The sequence below is a fragment of the Peromyscus californicus genome, unplaced genomic scaffold (assembly GCF_007827085.1).
Source record: "Peromyscus californicus insignis strain IS unplaced genomic scaffold, ASM782708v3 Scaffold_15__1_contigs__length_86483966, whole genome shotgun sequence".
In the NCBI taxonomy this organism is placed as follows: domain Eukaryota; kingdom Metazoa; phylum Chordata; class Mammalia; order Rodentia; family Cricetidae; genus Peromyscus; species Peromyscus californicus.
In genome coordinates, this window is record NW_026294447.1 from 72,792,245 (window position 1) to 72,813,451 (window position 21,207).

A 21,207-nucleotide genomic window follows, 5' to 3' on the forward strand; every position below is an offset into this window, starting at 1 on the left:
TAAAGCAGAGTGTTGTACCAGGATTTTTTCTTTCAGGCCACCAACCAGCTCCTAAATCATCACGCAGAGACTTCTTACTAGTTTTGAATGCTCAGCCTAATTTAGGCATATTTTCAGCTAGCTCTTTTAACTTACATTAACCTGTTTTTCTTTATCTACCTTTTGCCTTGGTGCTTATTATCCTTTTTACTTCTAAATATATTACTGTTCCTGCTTCTCCGTGTCTGTCTGTCTGGCGTCTGCCTGGCTTCTTGCCCCAGGACTCTCCCTTGTTCTCTCCTTCTTCTTCTTCTTCTTCTTCTTCTTCTTCTTCTTCTTCTTCTTCTTCTTCTTCTTCTTCTTCTTCTTCTTCTCTCATTCCCCCTTTTTACTTTTTGAGCCTAAAGTTCACCTCCTATTTATTCTCTCTTCCCACCAGCCCTACCTGTCCTTCTCCTGTCTAGCTATTGGCCATTCTTTACTAGACCAATCAGGTGCCTTAAGGAGACAAGGGGAAACTGATATAACACATCTTTACATAATTAAACATACATCCTTACATCATTAAGCAAGTGCAGCATAAACAAATATAACACACCTTTACACAGTTAAAGTAATATTCTGCAGCACAAACAAATGTACCACATCTTTGCCTCATTACAATAATATTCTACAACAGAGAGTGACTGAAGAAGACCTCCAACACCAACTTCTGGCCTCCACACACATACACACTAGTACATGTGTCCACACACATGTGCTCCCCTACACATGCATCACACACACACACACACACACACACACACACACACACACACACACACACACGCACACACACGAAGTGAATTTAGCGAAGTCACTATATAACAGGTGAATAAATAAAACACGATTTCATTTCTGTATATTAGCAACAGGTGATTAGGGAATACAATTTTAAAGGCATTACCTATAAATAACATCAAGTAACTTCAAATACCAAAAACGTACCTTTCAAAAGCTATCCAACACCTTTGCAATACAGAGGACTCCAACAACACTAAGGGGAATGAAAAGGGAGAGGCCTCACTCCACACCAATGGACTGAAACGGCCAACACTGATGTTAATTCACTCCCAGTTTGGGCCAGAGAGCTAACCCAATCTCTAGCAATATCCCATCAAAAGGTGGCTTGAAAGTGCACGAAGTAATATAAGTGCCTACAAATAAGCAGCTTAAGTAACAGAGCTGAGAAACATGAGCTATTGGACGTTGAGACTAATAACTGATCTCAAGTAATTAAGCCAGTATGGTGTCTCATGAGGCTTGACAAATAGAAAATGGAATAGACTAGAAAGCACACACAGCCCACATGTGTCTGATCACCTACTAATAGCAAAGGTGTCATCACAGAGTAGTGGAAAAGATTCTCCAATAAAGGTGCTGGGTTAATTGGGTGTTCATATAGAAAAAAAAATCAATATGAAAGTCTTCCTCACACCATAAGCAAAAAATCAAACCAGATGTTTTTTGACGTCAACATAAAACCCAAACCATCATTAATTTCATAAATTAAATAGGGTATCTTTGAGACCTTAGATGTAAAAATGTCTTAGCCAGGCACCAAAAATAACCAGGAAAGAATGAGAATAAAAATTGAATTATATTTAAAGTAAGATCGCCTATTCATCAAAAGTAAGTGAAAGATGGGCCTCGGAGACAGGAAAAGATGTTTTAGATACATAACACAGATGGGAAGTACTAATATTAGGAGCTTGTTTTTAAAAAAGAAGACTGCCAGGTCTGGGGTTGCAGTTGAGTGTGGTACACCTGCTTCAGATGCAGGCCCCTGGCTCAGTCTCCAGCACCACAGAAGGCAAAAGCGGACAAGAAAAGAAGAAACCTACAGCTCTCTACGAAAGGTAATCCCCTAAAGCAAAAGACAAATGGCCGAGGGAAACATCTTCCATCACTTCAGCACTTCCTTTCTGACCTGGATCCAGCCAAAGTACTCTAGCAGAGAAGGATGACAGGAAGGGGGTCCTGCCATCCACAAGGTGGTGACCCAGACACCCACCATCAGCAGGCACATCCTGGGAGAAGGAGTCAAGACAGGTAGCACCCCTAAGCTACCCAAAGGGGGTTGGAAAATTGCCCTGAAGGAGATGCAGGATCCAGATATGGTCCTTGATACCACATTCAATAAAGCTACCTGGAGAAAGAAATACAAAATGTACAAAACACATCCTATCCTGTATGGTTATATAGAAACTGTAATGAGAATAGAGATTTACCACAAGAGCTTTATGCTTTGGGACCTGTGTCTCTGTTGCCTTTTTAAAATGCCCAGTCAATAAAGTTGAGAACTAACAACTGCTTGTAAAAGATATTAAAAATGACCCCCCCAAAAAAAAGTATCTACAAGGGCTGAGATAGTTTGGTGGTAGCGTCTTTGCCGCCCCATGCGTGTTGCTTGTATGTTTCTGGGTCACCATCTTGTTGAAGACAGAATGAATGACCCTTCTTCCTGCCATCCTTTCTTGAGAAGTCCTTCTGCTGGCTCAGGTCAGACAGGAAGAGAGCAAGGAATCACAGAGCTGTCCCCCTGACACACACACACACTTTGCTTCTCTTTTATACTGTCTGAGTTCAACCACCAGTAAAACCAAAAGAAAAGGATAAAAAAGATTTTTTTTTAAATTAATGCTTATCATTGGTCACCAGAGAAATACAAATCAAAACCATGAGATTCCACCAAACACACATCTAATTTAAGACTATCTAAGTATCAGCTGGATGGTGGTGGCACACGCCTTTAGTCCCAGCACTCGGGAAGCAGAGGCAGGGGAATCTCTTGAGTTCAAGGCCAGCCTGGTCTACAGAGCGAGTTCCAGCACAGCCAGGGCTACATAGAGGAACCCTGTTTAAAAAAAAATCTGAAACTCAAAGTGTGATGATCCTAGGTCTTGTCAAGGTTATAGAGAAATGGTTGTAACTAATGTTGGGAGTATAAGTTGGTACAACCACTTAAGTTGTGGAGCACCCTCTGAGGGTTAGCCATTGAGTGTTCAGGGTTCACCACAAAGAACACACCCAAAAACGTCTGTAGTAGCACTACTCACAATGCACTTGAGCTGGAAATGGTCAACATGTCCATTAACAGTAGATAAATTAATGCAAAGCATCTCAGTGTAAGTGAATAAACTACTGGCCATGGCTGACAACATGAAGGATTCTGTCCAATGTATCAGATGCATAAGGAGTCAGGGAAAAAATGGTTACAGACATACCTGTACACTTTTACTTAAAGGATACCCTCACGGTGCTAAGAATCAGCTTAGTGGCTATCACTGGGGAAATAGCATATTTACTGGGAGGACACACAAAGTGTTTTTTGGAGGGAAAGGTAATATTCTACTTCTTGATCTGGGAGAGAGAACTCTGACGCATTTACTATTTAAAGAATCAGTGGGCACTGGTGTGTGTGTTTTTCTGCAAGTATATTATATATCAATGGGTTCTATGTTCTAAAAAGAAGAGGGTGAAGGTGTGCAGGTCCGAGGAAAGGACATAGCTTCCCTGGATCCCAGGATGGCCCTTGAGCTGTTTGTGCCCACAGAAAGCAGAAGTGTGGTCACGGCCAGATTGCACTTGTAGGTTGGCCAAGGAGCCGGAGGCTGTGCCCAGCACTGTGTTCGGCTCTGTGTCCAGAACTCACATCTGCATTTGTCCACCATCACTAGACGAGAGAACCAAAAGTAGACTTGAGACTGACCATGAGTGCTTTGTAATATCTTCCAAGAGTTGGGAAGTTTTCCAACATTCATGAAAAAATCTCAGAACCCCTAAGTAGCTGAAAACCCCTCATGGATTCTTTTGTTTTGTTTGTTGTTTTTCAACACAGGGTTTCTCCACGTAGCCCTGGATGGTCCTGGAGCTTACTCTGTAGACCGACCAGGCTGGCCTCAAACTCGGAGATCTGCCTGCCTCTGCCTCCCAGGTGCTGGGATTAAAGGTGTCCATCACCACCACTTGGCACATTCTTAATAACTTTCTGCCCAGTTAATGCTCCCCGAAGCCCTCCAGCCTGTCTCTGGCTGTCTACTCTACTCTCCTATGAGACTTGCTTTCCCTTGAAGAGGATGAGGATGTGGCCTATTCTAGCCCCAGTGTGCCAACCTAGACAGTAGGGACCGAAGTCCTTCCCTGGTGTTGAGATAAAGACATCTCCCTAGGAGGTGACTGTTCTTGGGACAATCAGAGAATAGGGATATTAGTGACCATCTGCAGGCCAGAGAGCGGCTAACATATCTTATGTCCCTAGACCCAACCATGCCTGATTCCTCAAATATTTGTTCAGATGTATTTAATGTTTTTCTTGGAATGTTTGGTTTCTACCTCAGTTCAGCTGGGGTATTTGGGGTTGGGTTGAGGAGATAGTGTCTGCATCCAAAAAGCCTTGAATCATTATCATCACTGCCATTATTCATATATTGGTGGCACTCAGGTCCCTCTGAAAACTGATGCCCAACCTGTAATTCTGACCTCATCAACCACAATTCATCTTCATATATCCAACAACAGAGCCAATCCCAACCACACGAAACTCCCAGCCAAGAATTCCCAAGAAGCAATGTTCAACTTGAGCTGGCCTATCTTCAGATACATATTTGCTAGTCTACTAGTCTTCTCTCTTAAAGAATATTAGAAAATTATAGCAACTGGGCCTTAGAAACCTTGAATTGGAGTGGGGGAGGGTGACTACACCACAGATGGCAGGCATGGGAAGTTGGTTGTGCAGAGAAGCTTTTGAAAGATAAAAGAAGCCAAGAGGGAGAAGTGGAGACTTGGAATTGACAGTATATGCTTTAGTGTGGTGCTAAATACTCTAGGCATTGGAGTGAGATATCTGGGGACTTCCTTGTCAGCCTTATCAAGTAAGTTAAATAAAGCCCATGTAAACATTTAGCTATGGCTCCCTGGAGCCCCAGGGAGACCTAGCTATCAGTGGTCAACCCCCTCTAAGTCTGGTGCCTTTGGATGGAGCCTGGGGGTTCTGGGCTGACGGCCATAAGGCAAAATCTCTTGCTAGCATGGTACTGAATGAGACATAAGATCCCAGAAAGCAGCCCGACAGTAGTGACAGGGCCCATGGCACACCTCCACCTCCAATAGAAGCACAACAAAGTGTCACTTGTCTTCCATTTTCAAAACAAATATTTATGAATTGTTGCCTTGCCTACAAGTCGGATTTTCCCAGCCCTGAGTTCTCTGAACTATTAAGTCCATTAATGTGGGATGTATTTAAGAACCTACATGGGGGAAGAAAGTGTTTTATTCTCATACACACCTTGCTCTTTGTCACTCCATCCTTTCATTGACATTGAAATGCCTGTGGCCCTTGCAGTCCCTGTGTCCCAGCCCCATCCTAGACACCTCAGTCTCAACTCCACCCAACCTCTTCAGTGCAAACTCCCAGGGAGGTGGACCCTTTCTCCACCCCATCTTTATATGATTTCTTGACTGCCTTCTGCTCATCTTTTTTCTCCAGTGAAATGCAAGCATTATTAAGCATCTAGAAAAGAGCCCCTGGTTGTGTGACTCACTGAATGACAGAGGCAGGGAGGGCCAGGAGCGGAAAGAGCAGCAGACCCTGCAGACCACTGCGGCATGGGATAGGGAACTCCTGCCCCAGCTCAGTGAAGAATGCCTGCTTGTCACAGGCTGTTTCAGGAGCACTCTGGCAGGCTCCAACTCACTGTGACACTCTTCACAGCCCTGTCCTGCCCTTGCAAAGAATGCAGATTGGTTAATATTGTCCATGTTGTCTACTGTGCCATACCCAGAAGCCAGTAGCCCCAAATTTCCTGCCACAATGACGATGCAAGTGTCTTCCCCCTGAAAGGAAAAAATCTAAGATGTATTGATGTGGCCATTCCTCCTGAAAGCATCCTCTCTATTCTGACCAGCTGCTGAATCAGACTTTGCATTAGGATATAAGGGCAGGAAAACAAGAGTGCTTCCTGCTTGGTTTGGAATTTGACTGAAGGCATTAGTACTCCTCTAGCAGTTTAAGGGCAGGCTCACTCAATTGAGTTTGTTTGTTTGTTTGTTTGTTTGTTTGTTACATTTCCATTCTTCCTAGAGGTCACAAACGCTTAAAACACTACCAACTCAAACAAGTGTTGCTCTGGATTGTAAGCAAACACACTAATTCTTGTAATTGGAATTAGTGACTAAGAATACAACAGCAGGGCTTTCTGTGCATCACACACCCTTCAGTTTAAAGCAGACAGACCTCCACTGTCTCTAACCTTCCCAATCCTGAAGGTCAGCATCAGCTGCCTGCCCTTCACCATCACACTGTGGGTGGTAGGTGGCTGCTTTGATTTCAGGAGGGAAGCCTGGTGTGATGGCAGCACAAGGTGATCTCAGCACTTGGGAAGCAGAGGCAGAAGGACCACAAGTTTGCGCTACATATCTCCAAGAAAAAGAAATAATGGGGAGGAAAGAAGAAACATTGCTGAGAAACCATGTCTCCATTTTTAAAAGGGTCATGTTTTAAGGAAACTAGATTTAAATGCATTTCGTTCTGGGAGGGGAAGCCTTGTGGATGCTTATTACAAGGCAAGCATATTTAAAGAAAACCACAATCGAAGTTACCTTTGCAGAAGGACACCCCACTGGCTCCCCATTTACCTGACCCAGTTAGTCCTATTACATGCTTCAGCTGGCAACCTGTTTCCTAATGCTTTTCCCTTTGTTCATTCGACATATCGTTCTTAATTACTAGGAACCAGAATCCGCAGCACATGCCGAAGCTCTACCAGGGAATAAAGGAGTCCCTGCCCTCCTGGAATGAATATCCCAGCAGAAGGAGAGCCACAGCATATCAATGTCACTGTGATGGGGCTATGAGGGAAGTGGTGCTGGGGGTGGGGACAGTAAAGAGCCCTGGAGTGCCATTCCACCCACCATGACCTAGGGCGGGTTTTATTATAAAAGTTTTACATTAGTTCTGGTTTAGGTTTTTGTCTTGGGGGTCGAACACTGGCTTTAGACATGCTAGGCATACACTCTACTATTGAGCCATAACTCCAACCCATTACATTAGCTTTTCTTCTAAAAAATAAACAATAACAATGTCAGAACCAATTATTATCGCTCTCTCTCATCTGAAAAAAAAAATCATGTTGTTATTTCTCTCATTTGTGTAATTTCTTCCTAATTTCGAAAGTGTACCTCTTTGAGGTCTGGCTGAATATACTGTCTCTGAACTAATTAGTGCCCTATGCGCTTCCTGTCTTCCTCCTTGTGAATGAGAATTCCTGGAAAGAAACCGCATCTGCAAGTCCGATTGACAAATTAGAACTGCCAAGGTTTGGGGAGGTTGGAATGTTGCAGGTTCAGAGTCCAGTTACCTTCTCTTGGGCTAGTTTTAGCCCCCCTGCATTAGCCATTCCTTGCCCATCTCTGTTGGACCTAACAGTTTTGGTCTGCTAGTCACAGATTAACAACCTTTTTGGGATCTATTAATAACTTAGCAGACCTCCAGCTTCCACCAACCCAAAAGCCAAGACTGTCGTCAAACAGCCTCTGAGGCCCACAGGAGAGATTCCTCCATTTTGCTGTCTCCATCCCTCTGCTGTTTCCACCAAGGCACTTTTTTAATGCCTTGATTGATAACTCAATGAAGCTGCTTCCTCTGGGAACCTGGAACCTGGGGTAAGCTAGCTCCAGGCCATGGCCACTTAAATTTGGCTCCAGAATAAACCTTCTCTTATTCCCTTTGAAATAAGAGCTGTGTTGGTTTTGTTTGTTTGTTTGTTGTTTTTGTTTGTTTGTTTGTTTGTTTTTTATTCCCATCAATACCCTCTCCTTACTGGCAACAAATCCGCCCTGTAAAATGCCACCAATTCCTAAGAAGTCACTCAAGGTCCTTTTCATTAATTCCCTATTGATGTCTACCTCATCTACAAAATGATTGAGACCATCTGCAGGGGAGCAGGTCTCTGTTTATCCCCCAACTTGAGATACATCACAGACTTAAGACTTCAGAGTCCGACAAGATCCGAGTTTAAGCCAGGAGCAGTGGCGTGGGCCTGTAGTCCTAGCTACTCAGGAGGCTAAGAATTAATTGAGCCTACAAGTTCAAGATCAGCCGGGCGGTGGTGGCGCACGCCTTTAATCCCAGCACTTGGGAGGCAGAGCCAGGCGGATCTCTGTGAGTTCGAGGCCAGCCTGGTCTCCAAAGCGAGTTCCAGGAAAGGCGCAAAGCTACACAGAGAAACCCTGTCTCGAAAAACCAAAAAAAAAAAAAAAAAAAAAAAAGAAAACAAGTTCAAGATCAATCTGGAAACATAGCAGGACACAGTCTCACAGGAAATAAATAAGTTCTGAGTTAAAACAGCAAAGATGAAATTATAACCACTACGCTTACATCCACATCCAGACTTAGTCTACCCATGCTGCCCATAACTGCCAGGCACCACGTCCACACCAACCCATCATTCCTTTCTTTAACCCCATGTGGCTGAGGCAGTCTCACTGCAGACACATAGCTACTCCTGTACACCTCCATCCCCACATTCAGCCTCAAGATGTGGAAGCATCTTAGCTGGAACAAAGGAGGTCGGGTCTGCTCTGTCCTCTCCCACTTAGATATCTGACCATGCGCCTTCCACAGGCCTTCTCTGATCCCAGTGATGGAACTGTGAAGCTGGATTTGAGAGGGACCCAGTCCATCCAATGCTAGACTGATACAGTTGAATCCTTGGCAAGAACAAAAAGGACTCATCATTTAGAAATAAATATCTATGTCTCCAAAGATGCACAGTCAAAACACTGGGCCTGCTGATACAAGTCTGTCATCCCAGCTACTCAGGAGGCTGAAGAAGATGCAGAAGTTCAAGGCTTGCCTAGGCTACAGAGTAAGTCCAAGGCCAGCTTCAGTAACTTAACAAAACCCTGTTTCAAAATAAAAAGTAGGAAGAAGCCTGGAGGCTTAGCTTGATGGCAGAGTGCTCGCCTAGTATAAACAAGGCCCTGGATTCAATCCCCAGTAACACATAGACACACACACACACACACACACACACACACACACACACACACACACACACACACCACGCTAAAAATATTCCTATAAAATACCTGTCTTGGTTATGATTTCTATTGCTGTGATATAAAACACCAAGACCAAAAGCAATTTGGGGAGGAAAGGGTTTACTTCCTCTTATACTTCCATATCACAGTCCATCGTCAAAGGAAGTCAGGGCAGGAACTCAAACAGGGCAGGACCCTGGAGACAGGAGCTGATGCAGAAGTCATGGAGGGGTCCTACTTAGAGGCTTGCTCTTCATGGCTGGCTCAACCTTTTTTCTTGTAAAACCCAGGACCACCTATCCAGAGGTGGGTACAGACCACATTGAGCTAGATGCACCCCCCGCCACATTAATCATTAATGAAGAAAATGCCCTACAGACTTGCCTATAGGCAATCTGGTGGAGGCATTTTCTAAGCAGGGATTCCTCTTCCCAGATTATTCTAGCTGTGTCAAGTTGACAAAGAACCAACCAGGAAAGTATCCCCGTGTGATGGATCCATCCTCTCACACTTCTCACCCGGCTCTATACACAACCCTGTGCCATTGGTCTCACCCACTCAGGGGGTGGAGTTGTTGCGTTTCTTTTACAGATGAAAAAAAAAAACCCTGCAGTTCAAAAATACAATTCAAAGTCTGTGAGATACCTCTCGTACTGCTGTCAGAGCAAACAGCAGCGGTTCTTGGTCTGGGCTCTGAGCCAGCCTGGTCACGGTGAAGGCGACACCGGTGTCTTGGGAACTTCCAGAGAATTCCACTACTACTTCACATTCCGGCAGGAGACCTCATCTCCGCAAGTTTTGTGAACCTCTTTAGCAAGAACACAGCCTCTCAGGGTGGCAAAGACCAGAGAGTAAAAAACTCTTCCATGGTTCAAATTAAAGGTGGCTTTCTCCTTTGGTGGCGTTACCAGACTACCCACAAAAGTCAAGATGTCTCCATAGCAACTAATTTTAATAAACACAGTTAAAAAAAAAAACAGCTCATTTACCCAGTTATGTATGTGTTTTTAAACCTTTATTTATGTGTGTGGGTGTGCGCGTGCATGCACACACACACGAGTGTGAGCACACACAAGTACCCATGTGGAGACCAGAAGTCGGCATCAGGTACTTTCCTCTAATCACTCTGAAGTTGATGTCAGGTGGCTTCCTCTATCTCTATCTTATTTTTTATTTTTAATTACAGTTTTATTTACCTTGTGTGTATGTGGGGGAACACATGTGCCACAAGGCGTGTATGGAGAACAATTTTAAGGAGTCAATCCTCACCTTCCACCTTGTATGTCCTGGGAATTGAACTCAGGGAATCAAGGCAGGCAGGACACTCCTTCATCCACTGAGAAACCTTGTCAGCCCTCCACTTTGTTTTTGAGACAAGAGTCTCTCACTGAACTTGGAGCTCACCAAATTATCTAGACTGACTGGCCAGCAAGCTCCAGGGACAGCCCCCCAGCCCCATCTCTGCCCTCCAGTGCTGGGGTCACAGGCACAGGCCACTGTTCCAGGCTTTATGTAAGTGCTAAGGATTGAGACTCAAGTCATCCTGCTGTGTGGCAAGCCTCCACAGCACAGTAATAAAATATGCTTAAGGTTTCCAATAGGTAAATAATGTGTGCTCCCTGTACCCTATGTGTCTAACATCCAGATGGAAAGAAGGGGCTTTCTATTCAGTACATAACTATAGAAGGATGACCAAAAGTTCTAAGTGAGCCATGGCAGCCACCTGGAACCGCCCCCTGCAGATGACTGGGTCACTTGCCTATCACATGCAACCACTAGGGCTCAGTGTAAGGAGTATGAAGGAGCAGGAAGGCATGAGTCTGGCTTCTGATGCTACTACTCCCTAGCTTTGGGTACAAATTCATTTGTTAATTCTCTCAGCCTTAGTTTACCCCATCACAAAATGGACCCATCTCACAGATGGCCATGCGTCTCTGATGAGCACAGCTCTGACTTTGGAGGGGAAAGGACAATGAGGAGGCATTGCATTGCTTTATGTGTTGCTTTCATGGCTTATGTCATTACTAGTGAACTTCCTGTTCCCTTTTTGGAAAAATCCTCCTTCCAGATCCATGGGGAATGACTTCCAGGACCCTCACAGATTCAATCCTGGATGCTCAAGTCCCTTACATCTAATCTTCTTCAGACATTCCTTTGCATTCATTAAGTCATCTCTAGGTTCATTGCAATAATTAATACAATGCAAATATTGTGCAGATAGTGGTTAAGCTGTATTGGAGTGTTCTAGCTTCATTTCTGTTGCTGTGATAGAATACCTGGACAAAAAAAAAAGGGGTCTGTTTTAGCTCACAGTTTCAGGCTCATCACTGTGGGGAAGTCGTGGAGCAGGAGTCTGAGGCAGCTGGTCCCAGCACATGCATAGTCCAGAGCAGAAAGAACAAATGCATGCATGTTTAATACCCAGCTGGTTTCTCCTACACTGACAAAGTCTGGTGCCCAAACCTGGAGAATGGTACCACTCACTTCCAGGCTGGGTCCTCCCAATCATCGAAGGCAACTAGGACAGTCCTCCACAGACATGCTCATAAACCAGTAGTTTTCAACCTGTGGGTCATGACCCCTTTGGGAGGCATTGAATGGCCTTTTCACAGGGGTCACCTAAGAGTATCAGAAATATCAGGTATTTACATTAGGATTCATAACAGTAGCAAGTTAGAGTTATAGAGTAGCAACAAAAATAATTTCATGGTTGGGGCGGGTCACCACAAGACGAGGAACTGTGTTAAAGGGTTGTAGCATCAGGAAGGTTGAGCACCACTGTCATAGACCAACCTGATCTAAATAACCCCTCATCCAGCCTCTCTTTCCAGGTAATTCCAGGTTGTGTCAAGTTGACGATTAGAACTGACCGTCACAGGAATAATGAATGGGGCTGCGCATATTCAGCACCAATACATTTTTTTTTTTCTGAACAATTTTGAGCAGCAGTGGGTTGAATGGGCAGATGAGGAACCTACAAATACGGAGGGTCAACCTTATGGCAGATGATGAATTGCCTCTTACTGGCCTCTAGAACGCAGCTGAGAGGCATTTGGTTCATGGTTTACAGTGTCTCTGGCCTCTATTCCTAGTTACTTAACTTAAACCATTAAGGTTACTGTTCAATTTAATTGCTTATGTATAAGCAGTCTTCCATTCCCCTGCTGTTTGAAGAACTGGGTTACATGTCTAATAGTTACTCTTACTACAGACTCCGTGGTCCTAAATTCTGAGTGTTTATTCTCTGTCTTGACTAGTTTGGAAAGTTTTCCTCCCACGGAGAAAACTGGTATTGATTCAGCCAGCATTCCCTGAACACCTGATGGAAACAACAGGGCAGGCAGGTACTGGGAGCTTGGTAGATAAGGGGGAGTGGGAGACTTTGTCTCCGAAAGCATTGGTCAGCAGAGTCAGAGGTTTGTTAAGATTTGTTAAAAATGTAAATTCTCAGGCTAACTCCAGGTGGAAGGAATCAGAACCAGGGGGCGGGGGTGAGCCCCAGCTGTCTGTTTGAATAATCCCTCTTCAAACAAAGATCACCCTCATCAAATGTCGAGCAGCACACAGGTCATAAGCTCCCTGAACTAAACCCGAAGGTGTCCCCTGCCCTTCCAGAAGAGCTGACAGACAGACTGCAGCCACAACTCAGGTCTCCCATCTGAATGGCCAACATCTTTTCTGCTGCTTGACTCCCTAAATCTTCAGGTCTTCCCAGCTGGGAGCATGAACAGGGGTTTCTCAAGGGTAGAGAAACAGACAGCCAACTATCTTTGAAAACAAGGACCACGAATGAAAATTAAAACCTGACCTATTGAAATCGCCTAGGATATTAGCAGTTATTTCCCAAGCCGTTGACAAAATATACATTGTGTTTATAAGATCTGAAAATCGGGGGGCGGGGGTCTGTGAAGACCTAACAGGCTTAACATCTGAAGAAACTAGTTTGAAAAAATGTCAACAACTCTGTCACCCTCTGTGGGGCATTGCAGAGAGTCTTTCTTTTCCCCAAATTGTTTCCAACAGATAAATGTCACTTCTCTAGTCAAGAGGGAAAGTAAAACTGGTTTTTCGGCCATTTCCTAGCCATGTCATTCTACATGAAGGTTTATTTTGCATTTCTATTTCTTTCTATACGGCAGGACAGTATGTATAGTAATTATTTATATGGCACCATATGTTACAATGAAGATGGAATTCATTAACTATATTCTTCCAGCTGCCCTGAAAAGAAATGAGGAGGTTAAATGCATTCCTAGGTACAAAGCACTAAGAATTAAGACAAGCTGTGGAGCTAAAGGAAAAAATAATCCCAGTATTGAGCCCTCTGAGAGCATCCCTTTTGGAAGAAAAAAAAATGTGGCAAATAGCTTCTTCCTCTTATCTCCATTTTTAACCCCTGGAATGTGCAGCAGTTCCTGGTAACGTCTTAGAGTTCAGGAAACGAAAACATATGGCAGAAAACCAGAGACAGGGAGACCAGAAGGAGCCTACCTTCACCTACACTTCCATCCCTGGGGGGTGGTAAGATGTTAAAAATTACTGGCAAATTCCATTGTCCAATGCATCCTTTTTTTTCCCCTGTGGGTAATGTTTGCTCATTTAAAAATATTTATGTTGGATATCTGATTTCATAAATCATAAATAAACAAATAAGTCTCCTTTAAAAAGGCATTGCAGTCACACAGGCACCCTTGTCCTGTCACACTTAATGTGACAGATTGATTGCTTCAAAGAAAAACGTACACTTTTTTTTTTTTTTTACTGAAAGTCTCTCAGCTGAATAAACTCAGTGAATGTTAACTGAAATTTCACAAGGAGAATGGGAAGTAAAGTTACAAGCCAATAGAAAGACTAGGGAAACACCAAAAGCTATCTCCTCCGCCAAATAGCTCCCAACCGCTGACATTTCTACACTCTGAAGCTGCTTTCCGGAAAGGAGGAGCTGGTGGAAGGAGTCTCTCCCCATGCTGGAGCTTCCAGTACACAAGATCACCTCGGAACCACACGACTCAGCTTTCCACTGGTATCAGAGAACTCCGTTTATCCTCTTGGTTCTCCTGGTGCCCGCAGGCTTTGGCTTACAAAGGTGTCTGTGGGAACTGTCCGGTTTCCCTTGGACGGGGTAGCCCTGTCTAATGCCGAGTTAGTAAGTTAAGAGCAAGGATAAAGGATATTGAGTCACTGAAACTTTTCCAGCAGCCCAGAGTCAACTCCACACAACCACTCCCCTACCTACTTGTAAAAACTATCCTGTAAGAGCCTTGTTTATACTGTGCTAACCTTGACAGTAACAGTCTTCGACGCATCACGCACAAACTTGCAACCCATTCTGTCACACTCTTGATACACACCAGCCCTGTGTATTTACTCTGCCATCCTCCCTGGAGAGAAAAGGATCTGAGGATGGGATTCCTTCCTCCTGCTTGTCTTTGAAGTTTTACTTTGGGGCTGCTAAAGGGTATTGATCAGAACTTACCCACAGGTCCAGTTCCTAGGCAGGCGCCAATGCTGAGGGAATAATTCCAAACCAACGAGATTCAAAACATCTTCAATTTATTTGCAGACTAGAAATGCCACCACTTGTCTCAACGACAGAGAAAACGCTCACTTTGTCAAATTTAAAAAAAAAAAAATGAAACCCCGCAGCTTTCCTCTGAACAAATTTAAATTTTCTGGGTCACTTTCCTCCTCTCACTTTTTAAACAGCCTGACTGGCTCAGAACCTACTGTCTGCGAAGGCAATTCCCAAGCCGCAGACCTCACCACCCGCCCCTGCCTGCCTCACCTCCCCACCAAGCCTCGCCTTTCCAACCCACAAACCAGGAGCTTATTCACAGGAAAAGTTGCTGGAGGTAGACTTCTTCCCCACCTGCGCTCTCTCTGGGAACCGGACGCCTGGGAAGAGCAGAAAGCCCCGGGGTCCCGCACGCCCTCCAGGCCCAGGCGCGGAGCGCGTCCCACCCCAAAGCCAGGAAGGCGATTTCCAAGCAGACCTGCACCCATCCCACTCAAGTCCGCACGCCAGCTCGCCGAGTCGCTTACGTAAGCTCGCCTCGCACAGTCCCAAACTGCAGACACACACCCGCACCTGTCACGCATCCGAAATGGGCAAGCGCCCACCCCTCCGAGGGATGCAAGCCACACAGACCGGGGCGCGGGTGCGGTTTCCATTCCTTTTTTTCCCCCGGTTCTTTTCTTGTCCGGTTTGGTCTAACAACAATTACCTTAGCAACCAAAGAATTGCCCGGACTCGGCGTCTCAGTTTCTCCTAAAGCCCGGCTGGCGCCCGGAGCATGATAAGGCTGGAGAACCCGGGAGCCGCCAGCTCTCGGGGGCGGAGGGGCGGCGGAATCCGTCCGGGCGCTGCTCTCCCGGGTGTCGCCTCCTCCTCCTCCTCCTCGCTGCCACTCTCGGCGGTGGGGACCGCAGGGGGCTCAGCGAGCAGACTGTGCAGCCCCAGGCCCGGGAGGAGACGCGGCGGGTCGCATGATGCCAGGGCGCGGGGCTTTTGGGGTGTCTCCCTCGCCCCTCGCTGGCCCGGGCGGGATCCGCCCCCTCGGCGCCCGCAGCAACAGGGACCCCGGGGCGCCCCCGGGCGGAGCTCTCGGCCACCCGGCGGGGCCGATCACCAAGGAGCTGCCCGGGAGTCGCGCAGCCCAGGCGCTCAGCTCGGCCGCTGCCGCAGTGGCGCCCGCTGTCGGGGACCCAGAGCAGCTGCAGCCCCGCGCCGCGCACCTGGGCGCCCGCACCTGGCCTGAGCCACGCGCTGCGAGCAGGACCCTGGCACCTGGGCGTGTCCCTAGGGCGCCACCGCCAGGCTCACCTGTCCCAGCGCCGCCCAAGGTACCGATCGGGGCTCTGTGCAGCAAGGGGAAAAAAAATCTGTAGATTTCTGGCAACGGAACAGCTGCCCAGAAAACCCAGGGACTGCCTCCAGCGAGCCAAGGTTCCTCTCGTCGCTGCTGGGTTAACCCGGTACTAAAACTTTAGTGGGATCGAGATGCTCGCGGTTCTGACCTAGGGTGCTGTACCCCTCTCCCCCGGTAGCTTTTGAATCACTCACTGACGTGGGGCTGGCGCCCTCTAAATTAAAATGAGCCGCTGTGCTTGTCGGAGAGATTGTTGCTAACCTAGTCTTTTTATTTATTCCACGTTTACACCACACGGAGCACTAGGAGTGCTTTGTGGTTTGATACTATCTTGAAACACTACAAAGGAGAATTATGCAAATATCCTTGGGCAAGAAAAGTAAAGTCCACGTTCAAATGAGCAAAGGTAACTTGAATGGACAACTTCAGCGTGGGAGTCCTGAAATGTGATGTTCGATGACTGAGGCGACAGATCCGTGCTGGCCTGCCATAGAGTTTGATCCCCAGCCCTGGGCCAGTCCCAAGTGAGGACTGCTGTCCAAGCCCTCAGGAGGTGAGGCAGAAGGATCAGAAGTTCAAGGCCATCTCTGACTGTGTAGGGAGTTCGAAGTCACCCTGGGCTACATAAAAGCCGATCTCAAATTGTTTTAAGAAGCTGTAGGTGGAGGTGGAACACGGTGGTTGGTGCCAAATAGTTACCAGCAGATGTGTATGTATGTCAATGTTATCGACATCAATAATAAATCGGTAATTTATACTTTAATATATTATGTCACAGAAAAAAAACCTTGAAATTACTGGAAGTCATTAAGGATGAAGGATCTGGACTCTTAATCTTCATGGGTCTAGAGTTTTGGAATTTTAGAGTTTGGAAATTTAGTTTCCTTGGAAATATGCATATTTGTCAACACTACTATGCATAAGTATGTAAATAAAAACATCAGATAAATGTAAATTGAGAGAAATTCTTCTAAAATGGCAGATTGTTAAAGATGGCTCCAGATTGAACAAGGCCAGAGGACAAAGCTGCTAACTCAGCAGGTAATCTCGAGTAGGATCCAACCCCTGTAAATGACGCTGAAGACAGCGCAATTTCAATAGCCTACAGATTCGAGAGAATGGAGAGGCGTCATCTCCTCACATAGAGTCTGTGTTCTAGCCATGCTGAGAAGGGCCTGTTTTTAGGAAGTGTACTCTGAAGTACGAAGGGATCAGTGGGTGTAACTCGGAGGTAGGATGTGCCTAAGAGCCCTGCGTGTGCTCTGCTCACAGGTGGTGAGCACTTTAAAGTCAAAGGTGGGATCTGGCAGAAGGAAGCTGGATCCTTGGTGGGGTGCCACTAAAGGGCATGTGGGAGCCTGGCTCCGTCTACTGTCTGTTTCCCGGTGTCGTACATGTACAGGGCTCCTTCCAGCTTCCTCCATAATGACAGCTTGAAGTACAGGATCAAGAAACCATGGAGTAAACTCTCCAAAACTTCAAACCAAAAGAAGTCTTTCCTCCTTGTAAATTTTTTAGTTGCAGTGTTTTGCGACTGGGAAGAGAAAGTGACTAATACACAGACATCTGTTACTTATTCGAAGATGGTTTGAAACCAGTAACATGCCAATGAAGCCGGTCAATGAACTAGCCCAGCTGCTCGGGTAATGTTTTGTTTTTTTTTTTGTAATTTAGAGCAATTTCAGAATAGAAGGTTTAAAAAGATACATTGAAGTATAATTGTTCTCTTTCCCCTAGATGAACAACAAAGATTTACTAATTTTTTTCATTTTATTTTATGTGTATGGATGTTTTGCCTGTGTGTATCTATATGCACCACATGTGTGCAATACCACTGAAGGCCAGAAGAGGGTGACACATCCCCATGGGACTGGAGTTACTGTAGCTAGAGTTTTCCTGCTTGGCCCACAGTCAGGACAAATCTCTCTCACCTGCCAGTCCCACAACTGCTCAGACCCGACCAAGTAAACACAGAGACTTATATTGGTTACAAACTGTATGGCCATGGCAGGCTTCTTGCTAACTGTTCTTACAGCTTAAATTAATCCATTTCCATAAATCTATACCTTGCCACGTGGCTCGTGGCTTACCAGCATCTTCACATGCTGTTTCTCATTGTGGCAGCTGGCAGTGTCTCTCTGACTCAGCCTTCCACTTCCCAGCCTTATTCTCCTCCTTGTCCCGCCTATACTTCCTGCCTAGCCACTGGCCAATCAGTGATTTATTTATTGACCAATCAGCAACACACTTGACATACAGAACATCCCACAGCAAGTTACAGCTGGTTGTGAGCTGGAATGTGGGTGCTGAGAACCAAATCTAAGACCTCTGGTAGAGCAGTCAGTGCCCTTAACTGCTGAGTCATCTCTCCAGCCCCTGAAGAAGTGTTCCTCATGGGTTTCATTGAAGAATTATCTCACCATTAACTGAGATGAAAAGATGGTCTCTCTCTATGCTACTTTGTGGATGCATACAGTACCACTCAGCCTGTTCCCATTAACCCACTCAGGATTCCTGAAGGCCTTCTTGCTACACACAACAATCTTCCCAGAAACTCATCTAAAGTATAAAATGAAATATAGTAATATGTAAATCCTGAATCTTTTGATGACTTCATTACCAGATGAGGAGCTACAGCTAAGCCTGTGATAGAATTACTGTTGGGACAGCTCTGCTAACTTAATAACAGCATTAACAGCAAAGATAGAACAATACAGGTATAAATGCCTTTGGGTACCCCATGACCCATGTCTCGGGCTATGGATTTTTTGATATTTGACAGCTGATGTTACTTTGCATCAAGTCTGAACATCTTTCCTTCAATCTTATGTGTAGTTTATTTGTGTGTATGTGATATGTGTGCATGGGTGTTCATTTGTGCACATGTCAGTGGTTACCACAGTGTGTCTGTGGAGGTCAGAGGGAAACCTTGGGTGTGAGTCCTCACCTTCCACTTCATTTAAGACAGGGTCTGCTGGTTGTTCCAAGCTGTGTATGCCAGGCAGCTGGCCTGCAAGCCTCCAGAGAGTCTCCTGTCTGTTTCACATCTTCCTGCAGAAACACTAGGATCACAGACACACGCTACGCTGCCTGGCTTACATGGGTCCTGAGAATTCAAACTCAGAGCACCCACGGGGCCATCTGCCCATGTATGCGTAGTCTTTTATCCTAATAGCTAAGGAGCACATGCTTTCCATTTTGACAAAGAAGGGAACTAGATTCTGGGTCGGCTTTTCCTGATGGTACATCAAGAAAGAAAACAAATGTTCTAGTGTGTAAGGGCACTTGCAGCCAAACCTGATTACCCGAGTTGGACCCCCAGAATCTACGTGGTGGAAAGAAAAAAAACTGACCCCATCAAGTTGTCCTCTGTCTGACCTCCACACGCACACAGCAGCATACACACCCACAAAATAAGCAAATGTATTTTTCTAGGTTTTAAAAAAGAAAACGTTTGTTCAAAGGCCACAGCATCAGCACCATGGTGGGAGGCGGGTACTTACTGGAACTGGGCAATAAGGATTTTTGAGCTTTGCCTCAGAATAGATAAGTCCAAATTTCCGGCAACAGAGACTCAAGGCTCTACTTTTGGGCAGGAATTTGTAAACTGTGGCTTGCGGTTGCTGTCTTCAGAGAATCTCATCATTTCTGTTACTATTAATTATACAACCTCCTTAGGAGGAGTCAGCCTATGGACAAGCAAGCTCAAATGGTATCGGCCAGGGTTTTGCTTCTTTCCAGTGTTAGTCCTTGATCTAACACAGTCTTGAAACCCACGGGTCTAGGAATAAATGTTTTTTATATCTTAGTGTTGGGTAGTTATGTTTGGAACTTAGAAGTGATGTCTTGTCAGAATGGAGTTTTTTTAAAAAAGATCCAAAGCTTAATAGTCAGGATGTGGGGATATGTGCTCAGACTACCAATACATGGGCAAAAATTGCATAAGCAATAACAAACTTTCAGAAAGCTAAACAAACCCAAAATAACTGTGGAATGCTGTTTACAGCAGCAGCTAAGAACCACTGGCCTCACTCAGGCACTCCCAGACCCTGTGCCAAGTACCGCCTTCTAGATTCTTATAGCACTACCTTCTAGAATCTTACAGTGCTGCCTTCTAGAATCTTACAGTGCTGCCTTCTAGAATCTTACAGTACTGCCTTCTAGAATCTTCTTACAGTACTGTCTTCTAGAATCTTCTTTACAGTACTGCTTTCTAGAATCTTACAGTACCCCCTTCTAAAATCTTACAGTACCGCCTTCTAGAATCTTCTTACAGTACTGTCTTCTAGAATCTTCTTTACAGTACTGCCTTCTAGAATCTTATAGTACCGCCTTCTAGAATCTTCTTACAGTACTGTCTTCTAGAATCTTCTTTACAGTACTGTCTTCTAGAATCTTCTTTGCAGTACTGCCTTCTAGAATCTTGTAGTACTGCCTCCTAGAATCCTACAGTACTACCTTCTAGAATCCTATAGTTCTGACTAGTTACAGATAGGATATGCCTTGAGCATTAGAAAGTTCCCTTAATCAGAAATATATACTCCTCATCACACCTCTGTCTTCCTCTTTTTAGGTGCTGGGATTCTCATACATGGCCATAGTTGCAGAGATATTAAAGAATGGATTTCTTTAAAATTATATTTATTTAGCTGGGCGGTGGTGGCGCACGCCTTTAATCCCAGCACTTGGGAGGCAGAGGCAGGCAGATCTCTGTGAGTTCGAGGCCAGCCTGGGCTACATAGAGAGTTCCAGGAAAGGCGCAAAGCTACACAGAGAAACCCTGTCTCGAAAAACCAAAACAAAAATTATATTTATTCATATATGTGTGTAGACTGGTGTGTGTGTGTGTGTGTGTGTGTGTGTGTGTGTGTGTGTGTGTGTGTGTACATGTGTACATAGCTACCCTGGGCCATATTCCTACAAAGAAAGGCAACTGTTTTTTTTTAAATGCTGATTATGCAAGTTATAGTCATTACAATGATATGGTACTTGCATAAAAACTGACTCATGGGCTAATGGAACACATAGAATGCCAAGAAATAAGCCTAATAATGTACAGCCAACTAATTTTTGACAAGGAACCAGCAAAACCCACAGAGAATGAACAATCTCTTTAATTAATGGTTCTGAGAAAAACTGGATATTCTCACACAAAAGAATGAGATCAGGCCCCGTTCTTCTAGCACAGATAAACATCAACTTGGAGTGTGCTTAAAAACCTGAATGCGAGACCTGCAACCTTGAAGCTCCTAGAGGGAAACATTAAAACAGGTGATAT

General features: G+C 45.1%; 1 protein-coding gene across 6 annotated transcripts in view; it reads right to left on the bottom strand.

The window, feature by feature from the left end:
* Positions 1-15,688, bottom strand: part of Rgs6 (regulator of G protein signaling 6) — a 564,321-nt gene extending 548,633 nt beyond the window's left edge. Inside the window, exon 1 of one of the 6 annotated variants that reach the window (XM_052739378.1) lies at positions 15,285-15,688. The gene's annotated coding sequence lies outside the window, so the exon portion shown is untranslated. Of the gene's footprint in view, positions 1-14,536; positions 14,819-14,929; positions 15,109-15,148; positions 15,241-15,284 lie in introns of those variants that run through there. The other 5 variants (XM_052739381.1, XM_052739380.1, XM_052739379.1 and 2 more) reach the window with 5 other exon arrangements.
* Positions 15,689-21,207: the final 5,519 nt, after the last annotated feature.